The 20,736-nt window shown below is 45.2% G+C and overlaps 2 non-coding genes across 2 annotated transcripts; both read left to right on the top strand.

The window, feature by feature from the left end:
* Window positions 1-14,062: 14,062 nt before the first annotated feature.
* On the top strand, window positions 14,063-14,226 carry LOC130842499 (U1 spliceosomal RNA). The gene has a single exon (XR_009050455.1). It is a non-coding gene; the product is annotated as a U1 spliceosomal RNA (small nuclear RNA).
* A 6,436-nt stretch (window positions 14,227-20,662) lies between these two features.
* TRNAN-GUU (transfer RNA asparagine (anticodon GUU)) lies at window positions 20,663-20,736 on the top strand. Its single transcript has one exon. It is a non-coding gene; the product is annotated as a tRNA-Asn (tRNA).

Here is a 20,736-nt window from a genome sequence, read left to right as displayed (position 1 = left end):
GGAAAAGGACCTAAAAATGAGTGGATATATGTACAACTGATTGACTTTGCTATACACTTGACACTAACACAACATTGTATATTAACTATACTCCAATGAATTTTTTTTAAAAAAACTAAAAATAGAGCTACCATTATCCTGCAATCCCACTCCCAGGCATATATCCAGAGAAAACCATAATTAGAAAAGATACATTCACCCCAATGTTCATTGCAGTACTATTTACAACAGACAAGACATGGAAGCAACCTACATGTCCACTGACAGATAAATGGATAATGAAGATGTGGTATATTTATACCATGGACTATATATACTTAGCCATAAAAAATAATTAAATAATGCCATTTGCAGCAACATGGATGGACCTAGAAATTATTATACTAAGTTTCGTAAGCCAGACAGAAAAAAATAATATCATATGATATCGTTTATGTGTGGCATCTAAAAAAATACACAAGTAGACTCATATACAAAACAGACCAAAAGACATAGAAAACAAATTTATGGTTACCAAAGGGGTTTGTGGAGGAAGAATAAATTAGGAGTTTGGGATTAACATATACACACTACTGTATATAAAATAACCAACCAGGACCTACTGCATAGCACAGGGAATTTTATACACGCACACATACACACACACACACACACACACACACACACGTGTGTGTGTGTGTATAACTGAATCACTTTGCTGTATATCTGAAACTAACACAACACTATAAATCAACTATACTTCAATTTAAAAAAAAGAAAGTGGGGGTAGCAATACTCAGATAAAATAGACTTTAAAACAAAATCATAAAGAAAGAAAAAGGACAGTATATAATGATAAAGAGATTAATACAAGAAGAGGATTGTACACTTGTTAACATATATGCACCCAACATGGGGCAGTAAATACGTAACACAAAGACTAACAGACATAAAAGGGGAAAGTGACAGGAATGCAATAATAGTTGGAGACTTTAACACCCCACTAATATCAATGGACAGATCCTCTAGTCAGAAAATCAATAAGGCAATAGAGATCCTAATTGACACAATAGACCAGTTGGACTTAACTCATACCTACATTCAAAAAAATAAAAAACGGAATATACATTCTTTCAAGTTTGAATGTAACAAATTTAAGAGGATAAACTATTTCAAGCATCTCTTTTGATCAAACGGTATGAAAGTAGAAATCAACCACAGAAAGAAAAACAAGAAATAAAGATTATATGGAGAATAAAAAACATGCTACTCAAAAACCAATGGGCTTGGGACTTCCCTGGTGGCGTAGTGATTAAGAATCCACTTGCCAATGCGGGGGACAAGGATTCAATCCCTGGTCTGGGAAGATCCTACATGCCATGGAGCAACTAAGCCCGTGAGCCACAACTACCGATCCCACATGCCACAACTACTGAAGCCTGTGTGCCTAGAGCCCATGCTCTGCAACAATAGAAGCCACCACAATGAGAAGCCTGTGCACCACAACAAAGAGTTGCCCTGCTCATTGCAACTAGAGAAAGCCTGTGCAGCAACAAAGACCAAACGTAGCAAATAAATAAATAAATAAGTGTATATATATATATATATATATATATATATATAAACCAATGAGCCAATGATGAAATCAAAGACGAAATAAGAAAACACTTTCATACAGACAACAATGAAAACACAACCATACGAAATCTATGGGATGTAGCAAAAGCAGTTCTATCAGGGAGGTTCATAGCAATACAGGCTTTCCTCAAAAACCAAGAAAAATCTCGAATAAACAACTTAATGTACAACCCAAAAGAATTAGGAAAAGTAGAACAAACAAAGCCCAAAATTATCAGAAGGAAGTGAATAATAAAGATCAGAGAAGAAATAGAGATAAAAAATAGAAAAGAATAAAGCCAAGAGCTGATTTTTTGAAAGGATAACCAAAAATCAACAAACCTCTAGCCAGGCTCACCAAGAAGAAAAGAGAGAAGACACTCCCCACCCCCCCAAAAAAAATTAAGGAAAGACGAAATATATGATCCTCCAGAAACACACAAAAAAATCATAAGAAAATACTATGAACACTTTTATGCCAACAAATTGGACAACTTAGAAGAAATGGACAAGTTTCTAGAAACATACAGCCTGCCAAAACTGCATCAAGAAGAAACAGACAATTTGAACAGACCAATTACTAGAAGCGAAATAGAATCTGTAATAAAAAACTAAAACAAACAAACAAAAACTCTCTGCAAACAAAAGTCTAGGACCAGATGGCTTCACAGGGGAATTCTATCAAACATACAAAGAACTTATACTGATCCCTCTCAAACTCTTTTAAAAGACTGAAGAGGAGAGAACACTCTCACAATCATTCTATGAAGCCACTATCACCCTGACCCCAAAACCAGACAAAGACAATACCAAAAAAAAAAAAAAAAAAAAAAAAGAAAATTACAGGCCAATATCTTTGATAAATATAGATGCAAAAATCCTCAACAAAATATTAGCAAACTGAATCCAACAACACATAAAAGGGATCAACTCTACAATCAATTTGGATTCATTCCAAGGTCACAAGCATAGTTCAACATATGCAAATCAATGTGATACACTGCATCAACAAAAGACAAAAACCAAATGGTCATCTTAATAGATTCAGATAAAGCTTTCGACAAAATTCAGCATCCGTTCATGACACAAACTCACCAAAGTGGGTACAGACGGAACATATCTCAACATAATAAAAGCCATTTATGACAAACCCACAGCCAATATAATATTTAATGGTGAAAAGCTGAAAGCCTTACTGCTAAATTCTGGAACAAGACAAGGATGCCCACTCTCACTACAGCTCAACATAGTGTTGCAAGTCCTAGCCACAGCAAACAGACAAGAAAAAAATGAAAGGTATCCAAATTGGAAGGGAAGAGGTAAAATTGTGTTTATATTCAGATGACATGATACTCCATGTAGAAAACCCTAAAAACTCTACACAAAAACAATTAGTAATAAGTGAATTCAGCAAGGCATCAGGATACAAGATTAATATACAGAAATCTGTTGCATTCCTTTACACTGAAAGAAATAAAGTTAAAACACAATCCCATTTAAAATCACGTCAAAAAATACCTAGAATGAAAACTAACCAATGAATGACCTATATGCTGAGAACTATAAAACAGTGAGAAAGGAAACTGAAGATGATTCAAGGAAATGGAAAGATATTCCATGTTCTTGGATTGGAAGGATTAATATCATTAAAATCACCATATTACCCAAAGTCATCTACAAGATTTAATGCAATCCCTACTTTTCGTAGAACTAGAACAAATAATCCTAAAATTTATATGAAACCAAAAAACACCCGCAACTGCCAAAGCAATCCTGAGGACAAAGAATAAATCTGGAGGCATAACCCTCCTGGCCTTCAGACAATACTACAAAGCTACAGTAATCTAAACAGCATGGTATTAGCACAAAAACAAATATATGGATCAATGGAACATAATAGAGAGCCCAGAAATAAACCCACACACCTATGATCAATTAATCTTTGACAAAGGTGGCTATAATATACAATGGAGAAAAGACAGTCTCTTCAACAAGTGGTATTGGGAAAGCTGGACAACCTCATGTAAATGAATAAAATTAGAATACTCCCTCACACCACATACAAAAATAAACTCAAAATGGTTTAAAGACCAAATTTAAGACATGACACCATAAAACTCCCAGGAGAGAACATAGGCAAAACATTCTCAGACATCAATTGTAGCAATATTTTATTAGATCAGTCTCCCAATGCAAAAGAAATAAAAGCAAAAATAAACAAATGAGGCCTAATCAAACTTACAAGCTTTTGCACAGCAAAGAAAACCATACACAAAATGAAAAGATAACCTACAGAATGGGAGAAAATATTTGCAAACGGCATGACTCACAAGGTGTTAATATCCAAAATATACAAACAGTTCCTATAATTCAAAAAGACAAACAACCCAATCAAAAAATGGGCAGAAGAATTAAATAGACATTTATCTAAAGATGGCCAACAGGCACATGAAAGGATGCTCAACATCGCTAATTGTTAGCGAAAGGCAAATCAAAACTATAATGAGGTCTCACTTCATATTGGTCAGAATGGCCATCATCAAAAAGTCTATAAATATTAAGTGCTGGAGAGAGCATGAAGAAAAGGGACTCCTACACTGTTGGTGGGAATGAAAATTGGTACAGCCACTATGGAAAACAATATGCAGTTTCCTTAAAAAACTAAAAATACAGCTACCATATGATCCAACAATCCCACTCCTGGGTATTTGTTCAGAAATGTTGAAAACCCTATTTTGTAAAGATACCTGCATCCCAATGCTTATAGAAGCACTATTTACAATAGACAGCACATGGAAGCAACCTAAGTGTTCATGAACAGACAAATGGACAAAGATGATGTGGTATATATAATATATGCACGATGGAATATTAGCCATGAAAAAGAATGAAATATTGCCATTTGTAGCAACAGAGGAAACTAGAGATTATCATACTGAGTGAAGTCAGAGAAAAACAATTATACAATATCACATATGTAGAATCTAAAAAAATATTATTCACAAAACAGAAATAGACTCACAAAGAAACAAACTTATGGTTACCAAAGGGGAAATAAGAGAGGAGGAATAAATTAGGATCTTGGGATTAACAGATACATACTACTATATATAAAGTAGATAACAAGGATTTACTGTATAGCACAGGAAGCTATATTCAATACCTTGTAATAGCCTATAATGGAAAAGAATCTGAAAAATGTATATATGTATAACTGGATAATTTTACTGTATATCTGAAACACAATATTGAAGAAAAAAAACTATACTGAAATTTAAAAAATATATAAAGAGGGGGACTTCCTAGGTGGCACAGTAGTTAAGAATCCGCCTGTCAATGCAAGGGACACGGGTTCGATCCCTGCTCCAGGAAGATCCCACATGCCGTGGAGCAACTAAGCCTGTGCGCCACAACAACTGAGCCTGTGCTTTAGAGCCCATGAGCCACAACTATTGAGCCCATGTGCTGCAACGACTGAAGCCCACATGCCTAGAGCCCATGCTCTGCAACAAGAGAAGCCACGGCAATGAGAAGCCCCCACACCGCTACGAAGAGTAGCCCCCACTCACCTCAACTAAAGAAGAAAGCCCGTGCACAACAAAAAAGACCCAACACAGCCAATAAAATAATAAATTAATTAATTTAAAAAAAAAGAAAAAGAATATATATCACTGAATCACTTTGCTGTACACCAGAAACTAACATAGCATTGTATATCAACTATACTTCAATTAAAATAAAAGAAAAAAGAAAAAATCGGAACCTAAAGCTTTTACCTTAAACCGTAAGCTATTGAGCACACTCCAAGAATGTTCCTAAATGTTCCGCAGAGAATGTGGAGCCTGCAGTGTGAAAATGGCTTGGGCCATGATTCTTCTTTACTTATTTATTTTTTTTTGTAATTCCTTATGTTTTCCTCTGCTGATTCCTTTCTTTCCTGAACCTTTTTATTTTTTTTCTTCACATCTTTATTGCACTATAATTGCTTTACAATGTTGTACCAGTTTCTGCTGCACAACAAAGTGAATTGGCTGTATTTATACATATACAACGTTGCCTCTGTAAAGCTTTATTCCTGTCCCCCAGCAAAGATAACCCAAGAACCTCTCATACCCACCGGCTTCACCAGTTTGGAAGTCTCCCCTCTACTAACGCAAGGTCCCCGGAAAGGCCCCAAGCCTGGGTTCTAACGCCAGGCTTGTCATTAACTGGCTGTGTGGCTTTGGCTGGACCCAGTCTCTATGAGCCCACTGACCCTCATCTGTAAGACGGGGCACTAGACTTGGATGATCTCCAAGGTCCCTGCTGACCTGGCCCCTCTCTCTCCTCATCAAGTAAACAGAACGTGAAAGTAACAGGGGGACCTCCATGCAAAATGTCCTCTCCTTCCTACAACAGGATGTCTATATGTGCCTGTTTCATACTAAACATTTCTTTTCCTGGGAAAACACAAAGGCCATCCTTTTGCTCCAAAGTGAAGTGGAGAGTGAATTGGCCCCAGAAGAGGGAGTGGAGGGATCCAGCCACCTGGTGTGCAGTGGCTTTGAGCAGAGATATGACCACAGGAGGTGGTGGGAAGCTTGTCCTCTAACCTGGTGGCACCAGTTGCTCCTCCAGACCTCAGCCCACCCCTCAGCTCATCCTCTTGACAGGCTCTCACCGTGCTCCTGGCTGCTGTCACCACTCAGCGCTCGCTCCAGCCTCAGCCACCAGCAGGGCCTGATAGTGGACTCTTAATTTGATTGTGTTCTTTTGGCCTCCAGCTGAAATCCCTAAGGGCTCTGCCACGCACTCCAGTCCTGTGACCCTTGCCTTCCAGGAGCCAGGCAAGAAGCGAAGCCACCGGAGGTCCTTCAAACAGCAGGAAGGAGGGGCCTGCCCCCCTTCTTCACAGCTCCCTGTCTGCTGAGGAGGATCTGGGCCCCCCTCCTCCAACCTGCTGGAGGGTCTGGAAGGAGTCACAGATGTGGCCTGCGGGGGCAGGGTGAAAGGCAGAGGGGCTTTCCTGCGGTTGAGGAATAACCAGCCAAGGACCACTGGGCCCAGCACGAAGCAAAACAGGCACAGTGTGTAAGGACCTTGTGACACGGCCTGTGAGCGCCCCAGGGGCATGGGAACCAGCAACAGCACATTTCTCACCCCTCATCACCTACCCCCAGAGGATCAACTCAGGGGAGATGGGCCCTGCTCCCCAGCAGTGGAGCATGTGGTCCCGACACTGGAGCTCCACGGCAGATCTAAAAGCACAGCACTGAGCAGCAGTGCCCTGCAGGACAGTGTTGGCAGGGGCCCGACGACCTGACCTGGGTCAGTGCAGCTGGGTTGCAGTCAGGCTGGGTGTCAGTCTACACGGCAGCACCTGAGTTCTTTGAATCTGCATGGTGAGAGCAGTGACTCCACGATGCCATCTCATGCTTAGCCTAGACCTCCCATTTCTGTTCTTTTTTGATCTCTAAGGAGTGTACTGACCTCACTCTAAATATGCTGTCTCATTTTGTCATCCTAACTTCACTCTGGAACTTGGGGACTAATGGCCACACCAAGCCCATTGGAAGTCTTGTGTAAAGCAATCCAGTGATCATTTTTAAGTGACATATGTGAGGTCCCCCATTGTGCTAAAGCCTAGTCTGTCTTCACAATGCTTAGAATGTGTGTATGTGTGTAAAATGTATAACATATATTTATATATGTTGCTATAGCGATATGTTAAAGGCCAACATAACTGATGGACAGGGTCAGTGAGAGGAAATGAAAGTCTTTTTGGTGGCTATTAAAGGAAAATGTATATAAAGAAATAAAAAGTTTCCACAGCCTGTTTTGTTTCCCATTTCTGCACTAGTCCTTACACTGAGAGGGTGAGAATAGGAAAGACAAACTGTCACTAAGAGCTCACCTCACTAGACAATGCTTAAAGTCTGAGTTTAAAAGAATGATTTATTCTCCTGTCATTTTGTAAAAATCTCCAGTCTAAAAATATAAAAGGGTAGTTCTTACATTTAGAGTGCCTTAGAATCAGCTTTGCAGATTATAGAAGCTACTTCCTGGGCTCCAATCCCAAGAAATTTCATTGATATGGGGCCCTAGAGTCTGCATGTTTTACAAAAACACAACCAGATGTTTCTGATGCAGGTGGGCTGCAGATCACAGTTTAAAACACATTGTTCTATAACACTGAATCAAAACTATAAATTTCTTTTCCTTTAATTAATAAGTTTTAATTGAAAAGTGTTTAAGTCCCACCATAAATGTTGACATAATGATCTTAAGATTTCCTTTGGGAAAAGTTCTTAGTGATGTTCTTTTGCATTCCAGAACTAAAAGAAAGCTATCATTCCACAATTATATCCTAGAGGCAGTAATAAGTTACAACAAACAACAACACAAACAAAAAATTCAACCATGATCACCACCACCACCACCAATAGCAAAAATATCCATCAACAGACTCAGGCCTGAGGTAGACATTTCCATGGTAGATGGATTGATTTTGACTTCTGCTTTTACACTTGGTTGTTTAAGTATTTTCCATGAGCGCCTCTGGCAGAATCAGCCGAATGGATGAAAAGTCAGTCAAACTATGAAGTATTACTTAAAGATAAAGTAGGAAACATCGAGGACCTCCTGCCCTGCAGTTATTCAAGTATCCCAGCAATTCTTCCTTCATCCCTGTGCCTCCAGGGCTGGAAGACATTGATGATATAATCAGTAATCAATGGAGAACTCAAATATTATTTATAAGAACTTCATTTTACGGACATAACATTTGTGAAAGCAACAGAATTTAATCATATAAATCTCAGATCTGTTCAGGATCCAGTCACAACTTGCTTATGGGGAAAATTCCTAACAGCCATTCTTGTGTTTCACCCTTTGAAAAGTAGTTCTTTACCCTATTAAAAAAGTTGCAAAAAATTTATCTTTGGAACGGAAGATTCTCCAATATTTAACTTTTCATAAATTATATTATTTTCCTCTATATGTCAGAAGCAGAATTCATTCTTAAAAATAAAATCAACCTGCATGACCATCAATGTCTTCCAACTTGCCATAATTCAAATGAGAACCATGTTGGGTTCTGGGCAGGAAATAGGGTGAGAACCCTTTAAGAAAAAAATGGAAAGGAAGAAAGATGGCAGGTACCTAATGTAATGATTCAAACATGTACAACTATCTCTTGATCTGTCAACTTAAGACAGAAAAACAACTTGCAGAATTTATGCAGGGTTTATTATATCTGCCAGATTTTATTACTTCTAAAGTGAATACACTAGGCACTTATTGAATTAGTTTTCTATTTCTGCTGTAACCAGTGACCATAAGTTTAGTGTCTTAAAAGAACACACCTTTATATTAATTATATTATATTATATTATATTATATTATATTATATTATATTATATTATATATTATATTATATTAATTATATTATATTATATTATTGTTCTGTAGGTTAGGAGTCCAACAAAAATCTCACTGACTAAAATCAAGGGGTCAACAGGATTGCCTTACCTTCTGGAGGCTCTAAAGGATAATCTCTTTCCTTGCCTTCCTAAAAAGTTTTTAGAGGCCACCACATCCCTTGGCTTTGACCCTCTTCCTACAACTTCAAAACTAGAACAGCAGGCTGAGTCCTTCTAATTTCACATCATTTTGACCTTCTTTTCTGCCTCCCAATTCTAAGGTCCTGTATAATTTCATGGGGCCCATTTGAATAGTCCAAGATAATTTCTTCATCTCAAGGTCTTTATCCTAATCACATCTGCAAAGTCGCCTTTGCTATGTGATGTAATATATTCACGGGTTGGGGGAATTACAACAGGAACATCCTGGGGAGACAGTATTATTCTGCTAGTCACAACACTATTAACTGAGATGCCAACTAATATTGGAACTAAGAAAAGAAGAACTTCTCTAAGTTCAACAAAGTTTAGTAAAAATACGACATTACCTGAAGGCACAGTCAAGCAAAGACATTACCTAAAGCAAATCAAGACAAAGTCAACTTAGAACCCTAGAAGTGTTTCACTGATGTCCATAAAATTGCACAAGTACTAGTCTCTTTATATTGTTTGTTGTTTTTTTCCCCCAAACGTGGCTTTTTCCCCCCTCTAAGGCTGATTTTGATGGGAGAAATCTCATCCGAGATAAAAGCCTGTGGTGGAGGAAGTGAAGGTGGTGGTGGAGTGGCGCACCTGGGACCCCACTAACTTCTAACTCTAAACTTTCAGCTGGTCTCAGTGGAATAGATGGAAGGGTTCTCCCACACCTACCCTTGCCTGAACAAAGGGATCCTCCTGTGCCTTCTCCAGGCTGCCAGGAAGAGGCGACGTGGTCGTTCCCTTGGAACTTGCCTTGTAAAGAAGGCAGGCACCAAGATATTAACTTCTCTGGGATTTTGTGGACCAGATGCTGGCCTTCTGTGTAGAGAGCTCCCTGACTTTTGCTCACACATCCCCGGGTTGGCCTAAGGCCCGTGCTGCCTGGGCTGGCTGTGGAGGCTGAGCTCCTCTGGTGGAGCCATCTTGCTCTGTCTCCTCCAAACCAGGATCTGACCAGAAAGAAATGTAATCGTACTTCTTAGGCTGGTGGAAAACACGCCTCCTCTTCCTCTCGGACTGGGGCAGCCCTTTCCTATGTTGGCCTGCTTTTTGTGGGAGTGGGGGAGGGGTGGGGAGGATGAGAGCAAGAGGAGCAGGGACCAGGGGGAGGAGTGAGAATAAAAAAAGCCTGGGGAGGTGCTAGGAGAGGATGGGGAGGAGGAGTGGAAAATGGAGGCAGAGGAAGAGTGTGAATGCCAAGGAGGTTCCAGTCTCTGATCCCAGAATGGCAGCTGCTCTCTCTTGAACTTCCCCTGACCTCATGCTGGACACACACACACACACACCAGCCTCCTCTCTCATCCTCCAACCTCGTTTTTTCACAGAACAGCCTCTTAGCCCCTGCCCCCTCCCATGCTCTGATTCTGGGAATTATTTCCTTTTTCTCTGGGTTTCCCCAGATTTAGGCACAGATTCCTCACCAGCAGCCAAATGCTCGTCTGTGGATCTGGAGAGTCCAAGGGAGAGAAGTCATCCAGGAGAAGAGGAAACGCAGGCCACATGGGGTCATGGGGTCACCCTGAAGAATGTGAATCCAGCTATCCCAGGTCATTCTAGGTTGACATTTTTGAAGATGTCAAACTTCTTGGAAAGAAACTCTAAGAAGATCCTTGGTGCACGTCATTGTAGCAAATTATGCGATGAAATCCTAAACCAGGTGATCAATCCTCATTCCAAAATCATGGATCAGCGTTAAGAAGGGCAAGCAGGTTGTGGGTATTAACTAAAGGAAATGAACAAAACTGGGGCAGATCCCACAAAGGCCCAGGTAGGAGAAGCAGCTTAGGCCAATGGCTAAGTAATCATCTGTATTAGTCAGCTCAGGCTTCCAGAGAAAAATACTACAGACTGGGTGGCTTAACCAGAAATCTCTTTTCACACATTCTGGAAGCCCAATATCACGATCAGAAGTTCCTGCCAATTCAGTTTCTGGTGCGAGCTCTCTACCTGGCTTGCAGAAAGCAGATGCCTCCCTGGGTCCTCACAAGGCCTTTTCTCCTTGCTTGAGCTGCGGTACGGCAGGAGCCCAAGCTCTCTGGTATCTCTTCACTTAAGCACACTAATTCTATCAGATCAGGGCCCCAAGCTTATGACCTCATTTAATTTTAATTATCCTTAAAGGCCCCTTCTCCAAATACAGCTCCACTGGGGATTAGGATACAAGATACGAATTTTTTGGGGGGGATACATACAATCAGATCATAACACCCTCCACAGCCTCCTCCTCCCATGAAGGCTCTGGTCTCTTAGCTCTGCTCACTGGGAACTTCCCAGGCACTGGGTCCTCCTATTCCTCTCCTCACAGACTTCCTCCTTCTCTCTCTCTGACTCAGATGCCTCCACATGAGGCGCAGCTGTTGCCTGGCTGACACTCAAAGGCAGTGGACTGACTTCCATTCACCTGGATGACTTTCAGAAGACAGGGGCCACCACTGACTGATATGCTTGCAGAAATGTGTTCACCGAGGAGATGGGCTGTGGTGGCAGAATAATGCTTCCCCAAAGATGTCCCCATCCTGGTCCCTAGAGTGTGTGAACATGTTACCTGACATGGCGAAAGAGACTTTGCAGGTGTGATTACATTCAGGCCCTTGAGATGGGGAGGTTGTCCTGGAGGGCCCCATGGAATCCCAAGGGTCCACGTAAGTGAAAGGGAGGAAGAAGAGTTGGGGTCAGAATAATGCGTTCTGAGAATGACTTGATCATCCGTGACTGGCTCTGAAGACGGAAGGGGGCTATGAGAGTAGAATGTGGGCACCTTCCAGAGGCTGGAAAAGGCAAAGAAAGAGATCCTCCCCTAGAGCCTCCAGAAAGGACCTCAACCCCACTGTCACATTGATTTTAGCCCAGTGAGATGCATCTTGGAATTCTGATCTCCAGGAGCATAAGATAATAAATGTGCGTGGTTTTAATTCACTAAGTGTGTGGTAATGTGTTACAGTAGCAACAGGAAACTCCTACAGTGGACATCGGTGGCCATTTGTTACCATGGCTGTAGACCAATTACTCTAGCCCCAGAAACGTGAACTTTCAAGCTTGTCAATTCTCAGTGGAGATAATGTAAATAATACTGGATGGTGTACCAAACCATCCCCTTATAAGAGGCTGAAACCCTCACCCTGGGCTCAGGGATAAACATCTAGTATGCTCCGAGGCTGGGTGGTACACGCGTGTATATTTGAGACAGGGTTGCATGGCCTTGGGCACTGGATTTACAATGTTCTCCACGGGGCTAGCTGCAGGGGGTTTTATCTGAACCCCCTGCCTGTGTATGAGGACCTTCCCACATTCTGCAACTTTTAAGGATCACATACTGGCTTTCACAGTTTTCCTAGGGGCTAAGATGTGGGTCTGTTACCAAGAGCTGGCCAATCCCCATGAGTAACAATGACCCCAGCATTTGACAGGAGTTGAGAGACACAAGGAGTAGGCCCTGGGGAAATTCTTCCTGTCCCGTGCAACAGAAGACTCTCCCCACCTCCAGATCCTTAGTTTAACACCGACCAGGTGCAGCAGAAGTCGCAGAGCCATTGGCGGTGTCTAGTGTCCAGGGCCAGTAGTGTCACCTGTGCAGAGCCACAGGGGTTGTCACTCAGCAGGGGGCACCTGTGCCCTTCCCATTTGGTCTGTGTGCTCCCTTCCATTGGCCTTGCTTATTCCTCCCTGTTTGTAGAGCCTGGTTCTCCAGTTGGCTGGAGAGTCTCTGAGCTAGCACTATCCCTTGAAGAAAGTATATTTCAGAGGAAAGGAGCCAGAGTCTATTTCTGATGGCTGCAGAGAGAGAAAGGAGGGGAAAGGGAGAAAGCAGGGAGGAGGAAAGGAAGCTTCTTCCTGGAAGTTGGCTGGGTGCTGAGTTCCTCTGCGTCTAGGATTCTCCGCAAGTCACTTTCCCCCTTAAGCCAGAGGCACCCTCAAGGATCCAGTCACTCCACTCCTTGCTCTCTGGTCTGAAAACACAAGCTGGCTTCCTTCTCCAGCCTCTGCGGCCCCGGCCCCCACCCCCACCCGCAGGGCGAACCAGTCTTACCCAGAAAGAGAAAACAAATCAACAAACCAACCAACCGCACTCTCCGAGCAAACACGTCATCTTTCTATCCCTTCTTTTGGTCATCCGCTTCTTTTTCAGAATCTTCATTTCTCATATTCTGTTCGGTGAGGAAAGCAAAAGCACGGTCCCTGGGGCACCATGAGAACCAAGCAGGAAGGACGTGCACAGACAATACACCGAGCAGCACTGTGAGAGGCAACCCTGAATGTGTGTGTCTATGCACAGGACACAGACATGTGCTTTCATTGTGTTCCTATAAATACATACCTGTACCCTTTGCTTTGCGACTTCTTTATTACTAACAAACATTTTGGGTCAGTAACACACGATGCCAGAATTCATTTCCTTGGTGTGTAACGCAAGACAGAAGGGAAGAATGCCAGGAGGCTGGCAGAACCCGCCAGTATTTCAGATGAAAGCTTAGAGGTCCGTTACCTACGTGGGCGGAAATCACGACGTCACGTCCCCTTTCGGCAGCCGATGCGCCCATTGGTCGTCTGGGCAGGGGTGGGAGGGGAGATGACGGCCCAGGGACCCGGCGTGGGTGGGAGGAGGGGAGCCGCCTTAGAGGTCAGGGATGGGGCTTGGCTTATGTAAATCTTGCAGCGCAGGGGTGCCATTCCCGGCCAGCCACTCCCCGGGCTGTGGAAGTTTTCCGGAGATGTAGCTCGGATTTTCTTAGGAGAGTTGTTTGGAGGGGCGTGGAAGAGGAGGGGGTGCGGGGGGTGGTGGAGGGGCTGGGGTGGGGGTTGTGGCAAAGTGAGCGTGTGTGTACAGTGGAAGAGCCTAAGGCTGTGCGGGGACGGGGAGCGAAACGTTCATACTTACCTGGCAGGGGAAATACCATGATCACGAAGATGGTTTCCTCAGGGCGAGGCTCACCCATTGCACTGGGGGTGTGCTGACCTCTGCGATTTCCCCAAATGCGGGAAACTCGACTGCGAAATTTGTGGTAGTGGGGGACTGCGTTCGCGCTCTCCCCTGGCAATGGGTACAAAATGATAGTTAAATCCAAGCATCTGGGATAGCGGGTGTAAAAACGATTGAGCAAGAACTGTGACCTTCTCGCTTATCCCAGAGTTTTGCTTTTTTTTTTTTAATCTTTTTCCCTAGCTCATTGGGTAAAGGTGGTAGATAAGCCAGTAATACTTCAATGAAAACCGGGAGGTCTGCATCACGGCCAGTGCCTAGCCAGGTTCTTTCTTTCCCTGCACAAACCAAACACAAGCTTTTGCTACCACTGCAGATATAAGTTTCTCTGCAGATTTAAGCTTCAAGGGGTTTTCCTACTTCAGGATTTCATTCTGACTGTGGAGCTCTGTTCTATACCCTGCAAAAATCTTGCACAATCTTCACCGGTGTTTCCAACTTGGACTTCAAAGTAGGGGTGGCCCACCATGCACACTCATAAGGACCTGGGTTTATCCTCCTGCCAACAACAACAGAAAACGTGAAACAAAGACTTTGAAGAGACTGGGGCATCAGGTGAAAAAGGACAGTGCGTGGTTCCGGAGAGGTGGTGGGAAACAATGGCTCCAATTTACTGTCTGCAGAGAGTTTCCAAGCAAGGCACTCCAGGGCACACTGAAAAGGAGCCCGGTGGACCTTGTTGAGTTGAGGACACTGAACCTGAAGTCCAGGGAGGCCAAAGGAGCTAGGGTCCACAGAACAGACTCCCAGAGGGGAGAGAGATGCTGAAAGTAACTCAGAGAGAACTGCAGAGGAGATCCCTCCTGCGTGCAGCACAGTACTGATCAGTGCAGCCCTGGCAGGAAACTCCCCAAGGTCAGGGGGAGAGCTTTGACAGGATCAGAGAACAGTGCCTGGCACTCACACAGATAGTGCTTGTCCCCAACAGATAGACTGCAAGGAAGAAAACAAAACAAAACAGACAGACAAAACCTCTCAATTCATGAGGGCATGGGGTGGAGTACTCAGGAATGTCTTGCCTCAGGAGGGCAACTAGTTAGCCATAAACTGAGTGCTGCTCAGAACCACTTAGTGAATCATCAAAGCACGACCTGAAAGGATCAAACTGTTTGCAAGTAACTTGAATGCATCCCTGAAGAAAGCCCAACGTTTACAGGAACACACAACTCTCCATCATCCAACAAGGCAACATTCACACTATCTGGCATTCCATCAGAGATTCGGAGGTATCCAAACAGGCAGGGCAAATGACCCATAATGCAGAGACACATCGATCATGTGCAAACGACCCAGAGCTGACACCAGAGAAGGACATTAAAACATTTATTCCAACTGTATTCCGTAACTTCAAACAGTTCAGTAGACACATGGGAAACATAAAAAAGACCCAAATGAACTTCAAGAGATTAAAAAAATAATAATAATAAGAGGGATGAAAACTACAACATACTGCAAGGGATTAACAGCGAGCAATTAGAAAATGCAGAAAACAAAAGTTTTTTAAAATCATTTATTTATCAAGAGAAACTATTCCTTAGCCCAGATATTCATAGTTCACAGTTTCACAGTTCAGGAACACAGGTAAGTGCCAAACTTCCATGGAACTCAACCCAAAGAAATTATATGGCACTTAGAATGCTCCTTCAGAAACAGTCTGCCTTTATATTCCAAAATCACTTTGCACTCTGAAAGATACCAGCCTTCCTCATCTCCTCAAAATCTTTCATGGAATCATAATTTCTGTAGAAATCTGCATATGCCTTCTTTCTTGGTTCAGCCACAGCAAACTTACACAAAGTTGCAACTCCCAGGGAGACAATGAATGCTCCAACCTTATGAAATCGCAGACGCTTGGCCAGAAGGCCACGCATCTGAGGTTTCATCAAAGAACTGGAAGCCATGGTAGTTTTTCTCCTTGACAGCTCAACGATGACGTCCTTCCAGACAGATGGAGAAATGGACCACAAGAAACAAATCGTTTTTTTTGAAGGTGGCAAAACAACAGTAATTGTTGACTTAAGTACAGAGGAAGGAGCAAACCCTTCTAATGAGTTCATTAGGTGCACAGGCAGCTTCCTAAAAGGTTCCTGGCAGCACCCACTTATCCAGCACGGAGCACAGCTCTGAGATGCCACCAAGGAAGGGGCTCGCCCACCAGGGAGTTCTTGTGTTAAATACCCAGGTTGAAATAATGTGGGCCCCGTTTGCAAGGAGTTGAACTTTGTCTTGGGTTGGCAGTAATGTAGGAGGTCCATCCAGCTCCTCAGAGGGGAATGCAAAGATTTTCTGTGATTCTGTTTTCCTAGTCATCCAGTCAAGGCCTGGTCTGTGGCTCGGTGTGGTGGGGTGCCAGCCCAGTGAGTGCTGGCAGTGGTGACGCCATGAAGCATTACCCACGAAAGGGTGTGGGTCCTCTGAAGTCCAGGATTTGAGGAATGGCCTGAGGACAGATTATGCTATTTTTAGTCGTCATGTTGAGCCCACTGTAAAACAGCCACTGTGAGGAGAATCATGTCCGTGAAGGATTGCAGGCATCTCCATCTCTTTTTCTCCCCCAGTTTGGGATGGAGCTGCAAGGAGTTAAGGTACTCTTTAGACCAAGGCATGGCAGTTTTCTAGGCATGTTTAGAGATGTAGGTGCTCTTCCTGGAGGGCTAGATTATCCACCACTTTCAGTGCGTCACCACTTAGAGATCTTTGGGTCTGCCTGTTGCCTCCTGCACCAGTGCAGCTTTGTGAGGCCCTCACTGTTGTCTAATCCAGCCTGTGTCCCCTCCTCATCACACCCCAGCTGGTGCCCTGATCCCAGCGAGGGCTTCTTCTCATTGCCTCCCAAATTGGCCATAACGTAATTTTTTTGTGTGTAGCTGATTTACAGTGTTGTGTTAGTTTCAGGTGTACCACGCAGTGACTCAGTTATATCGGGTTGGCCAAAGAGTTGGTTCGGGTTTTTCTGTAACAAACTTCAGAAGAAACAGATTTGAATAGGAATTGCATTGACTCTGCAGATCACTTTGAGTCGAAAGCCACAGTCCCAAATGAAAGGGTGCAGGCGCCCTGAGACCGGGCGGTGAATACTCCGCTTTGGGGGTGCCGCGCAGGTGGTGCACAGAGCCTGATTGCCGACGTCAGAGCTGGGGTAAGAGATTCCCCCCACCCGTGTGCCTGTGCCTTCATCCTCTGGCAGCTGCCCTGGAATGTACAAGGCGGATGACTTAGCAAGGGCAGCCCTCCAGGGGGTGCCAAGAGACCGGGGCACCAGGGTTAAAAACCGGGAGGAAGGCGCGTACTGGGGATCCGCTGGGTGGAGATTCCAGGAGAGTTCAGGCAGTGGGGAGCGGGGGAGGCACTGCAAGGGCAGACGCATAAAAGCGGCGGCTGAGGGCCCGCTAATCAGATGCCAAGCCAAGTTCGTCCCTCAGTGGGCTCGAACCACCAACCTTTCGGTTAACAGCCCAACTCGCTACGTGATTGCGCCACAGAGACAAAAGGCTGCGGGGTTTTGTTGTAACATCCTGGAATCAGAATGCATTCCCCCGTTCTTTCCAACCCAGCGGAAAATAGAGTCAAATGCCTCTATCTTGTCCAACCTTGCTGGCCCCAGAGGCATTGAGTCTCGTCCCTCAGGAACGTCCGGCCGTGGACACCGAGCCCGAGTCAGCTGCGGGCTCCGACGAAACAACGCCGGGGCCACGACCATCCTCGCCTGCTGCTGGCCGCCCCCCGCTCCGCGGGACGACTGCAGCCTCTCTCGGGCCAAAGTCCCCGGTTTCCCACTCGTGATCCGCCTTACTCGTCGCGCTCACCGCAAGTCCCCCCTCACCCCACCCCACCTCCAGGTCCAGTGGTCGGGCGGGAGAAAGGACAGCAACCGGCTGTGTCCCCACCGCGCTGCCTCCTCTTGGCGCTTCCAGAGAAGGACTCCACGAGGCACGACCTGGAGTTTGCGCACCAGGCAGCCCCTCGCCCGGAACAGGGCCTGGCATCCAGCAGGTGCCCAATAAATGTCTGGCTGAGGATGCATTCCGCCGCAGGGGCCGGAGGTGGTGGGTCCACCGAGAATTCTTATACCACCTCTAAGTTTTTAGTCCTAGAGGAACGTAAAAAAGTTCTATAAAGTCCAAGAGGGCACCACTTGAACCGGCTCTGAGCTCCCCATCCAAGACAGTGAGGCGGCCTCAGCCTGCGGGTGCAGGTGGCAAGTCTGAGAGGGATGAAGGAGGAAAGCTTCAAAGTAGAAAGACGGTTGGGGTAGGCAATCTGGAGTATGAGGGAGAGAGGGAGAGAGACTGGTTCATCTCTAGCCATCTGCTAACCTCCAGTGCTAACGTCGACCCGACCACCGCTCCGTGGATCCCCCGGTGGAGCACAGTGGTCGCGGTGTGATTGATGCGGTGATGGAAGCCTGGCTGCTTGGGTCTGAATTCGAATCCTAACAGAGAACCGGCTTCCCGTGCCTGATCACCGCCGGCAATAGCCTGTGGGTCTACCTTTTGGACTTGGTGGCTTGCCCCCTACTGCCCACAGAGCAGGTGGGCGAGGGGACGCGGCGCACACCTCACTGGGGGACTCAAGCTCTGAGGCGGCCCAGACTTCGCCCGAGGCCCCCAAGGCCTGAAGTCAGCATCCCCTCCAGGTCCCCCCTGCGCTGAGAAGAGTGCCTGGGGCTCCAGGAACAAACTTCTCTTCTGTCTAACTGGGGACTTGGCTGGATTGGTCAGAATCTACCCTTTTCTGGCCTCATGGGGCCGAGCGCCCCCTGCAGGGGCCTCTAGGGGTCGCTCTGTTCCTGCCGATTGGATTTTGGCTTGCAAAGAACAAGGGCTCAGGCAGATTTTGATTTCCCTGGCTTAGGCTGTGCAGGCTGATACAAGCAAGGCTCAGGGGCTGCAGCCACCCAAACAAGGAACCTCTCCTGTCTGTCGTCGTCTTTGTGAATGGCTAGCTCCTATACATAGAAAAATCCGCAATAACCCACACAACACAAGGCTACCAGTCAACAAACGAATTCTGTATAGTGGCAGAGTACAGATAGGCAAAAATCAGTTGTATATCTATACATTAGAAGTGAACAATCTGAAAAAGAAATTAAGAAAACAATTCGATTTAAGATTGAAGAGGAAAATTAGAAGTTTGGAATCAGCTAGAAATAACTTCATGCTTGCTCTGCTTTTGTAAAATCTGCTTGCTGCAACCAAGATAAGAACAGATGACCTAGCAATCAACTGTAACCTTAAGATGTTCTGATAAATATGGAATGTTCTGCTCTTGCTCCTGCAAGTTTCTGTTTGGAAACCCTCTGCGAGGGACCCATAACAACTCCCGCTCTGTAACTGCCCACAACCTATAGTAAGCAGGTAACCAATCAACCAAAATGCTAAGGGGGCCGCCGGCTTAATAAACCTGAGTTCTCCAACTCTCCGAGTGTGGTGCTTGGTTTCTCGACAGACCGATTCGATTTCTGCAACAAGATAGCACCCAAAAGAATATAATATTTATGAATTGAATTAACATATACAAGGAGGTGAAACTTGCACACTGAAACCCATAAAACATAGTTGCAAGTGATGAAAGCATACCTAAGGAAATGGAAAGACAGCTTCCACAGATCTCTCTCCCTCTCTCTCTCCCTTTCTCCATCATACTTGAGGTTGCCTACCCCAACCGTCTCTCACCTTAGCAGCTTTCCTCCTTCATCCCTCTCAGACATGACACCTGCACCCACAGGCTGAGGCCACTGCACCGTCTTGGATGGGAGCTCAGAGCTGGTCCAGGTGGTGCCCTCTTGGACTTTCTAGAACTTTTACCTGGTTCTAAATCAGCTGCCAGAAGAAAGGTTTTGAAGAGCAGCCGATTGGAAAAATCTAGGTTCCTCTAGGACGAAAAACTTAGAGGTGGCATAAGAATTCTCGGTGGACCCACCACCTCCGGCCCCTGCGGCGGAATGCATCCTCAGCCAGACATTTATTGGGCACCAGCTGGACGCCAGGCCCTGCTCCGGGCAAGGGGCTTCCTGGTGCGCAAATTCCAGGTCGTGCCTCGTGGAGTCCTTCTCTGGAAGCGCCAAGAGGAGGCAGCGCAGTGGGGACACAGCCGGTTGCTGTCCTTTCCCCCACACGACCACCGGACCTGGAGGTGGGGTGGGGTGAGGGGGGACTTGCGGTCAGCGCGACGAGTGAGGCCGATCACTAGTGGGAAACGGGAGACTTTGGCCCGAGAGAGCCTGCAGTCGTGCTGCGTAGAGGGGCTGCTTTTAAGGAGGCCAGGAGCAGGCGAGGATGGTCGTGGGCCCGGCGTTGTTTCGTCGGAGCCCGCAGCTGATTCGGTCTCGGTGTCTACGGCCTGACGTTCCCGAGTGACAAGACTCAGTGTCTCTGGTGCCAGCGAGGTTGGACAAGATAGAGGCATTCTACTCTGTTTTCCGCTGGGGCTGGAAGGGACGGGAAATACATTGTTTCCAGAATGTTACAGCAAGATCTCGCAGCCCTGTGTCTCTGTGGCGCAATCGGTTAGCGCGTTCGGCTGTTAACCGAAAGGTTGGTGGTTCGAGCCCACCCAGGGACG

This window comes from Hippopotamus amphibius, chromosome 1, assembly GCF_030028045.1.
Source record: "Hippopotamus amphibius kiboko isolate mHipAmp2 chromosome 1, mHipAmp2.hap2, whole genome shotgun sequence".
Taxonomy (NCBI): domain Eukaryota; kingdom Metazoa; phylum Chordata; class Mammalia; order Artiodactyla; family Hippopotamidae; genus Hippopotamus; species Hippopotamus amphibius.
This window is presented reverse-complemented; position numbering and strand designations above follow the sequence as displayed.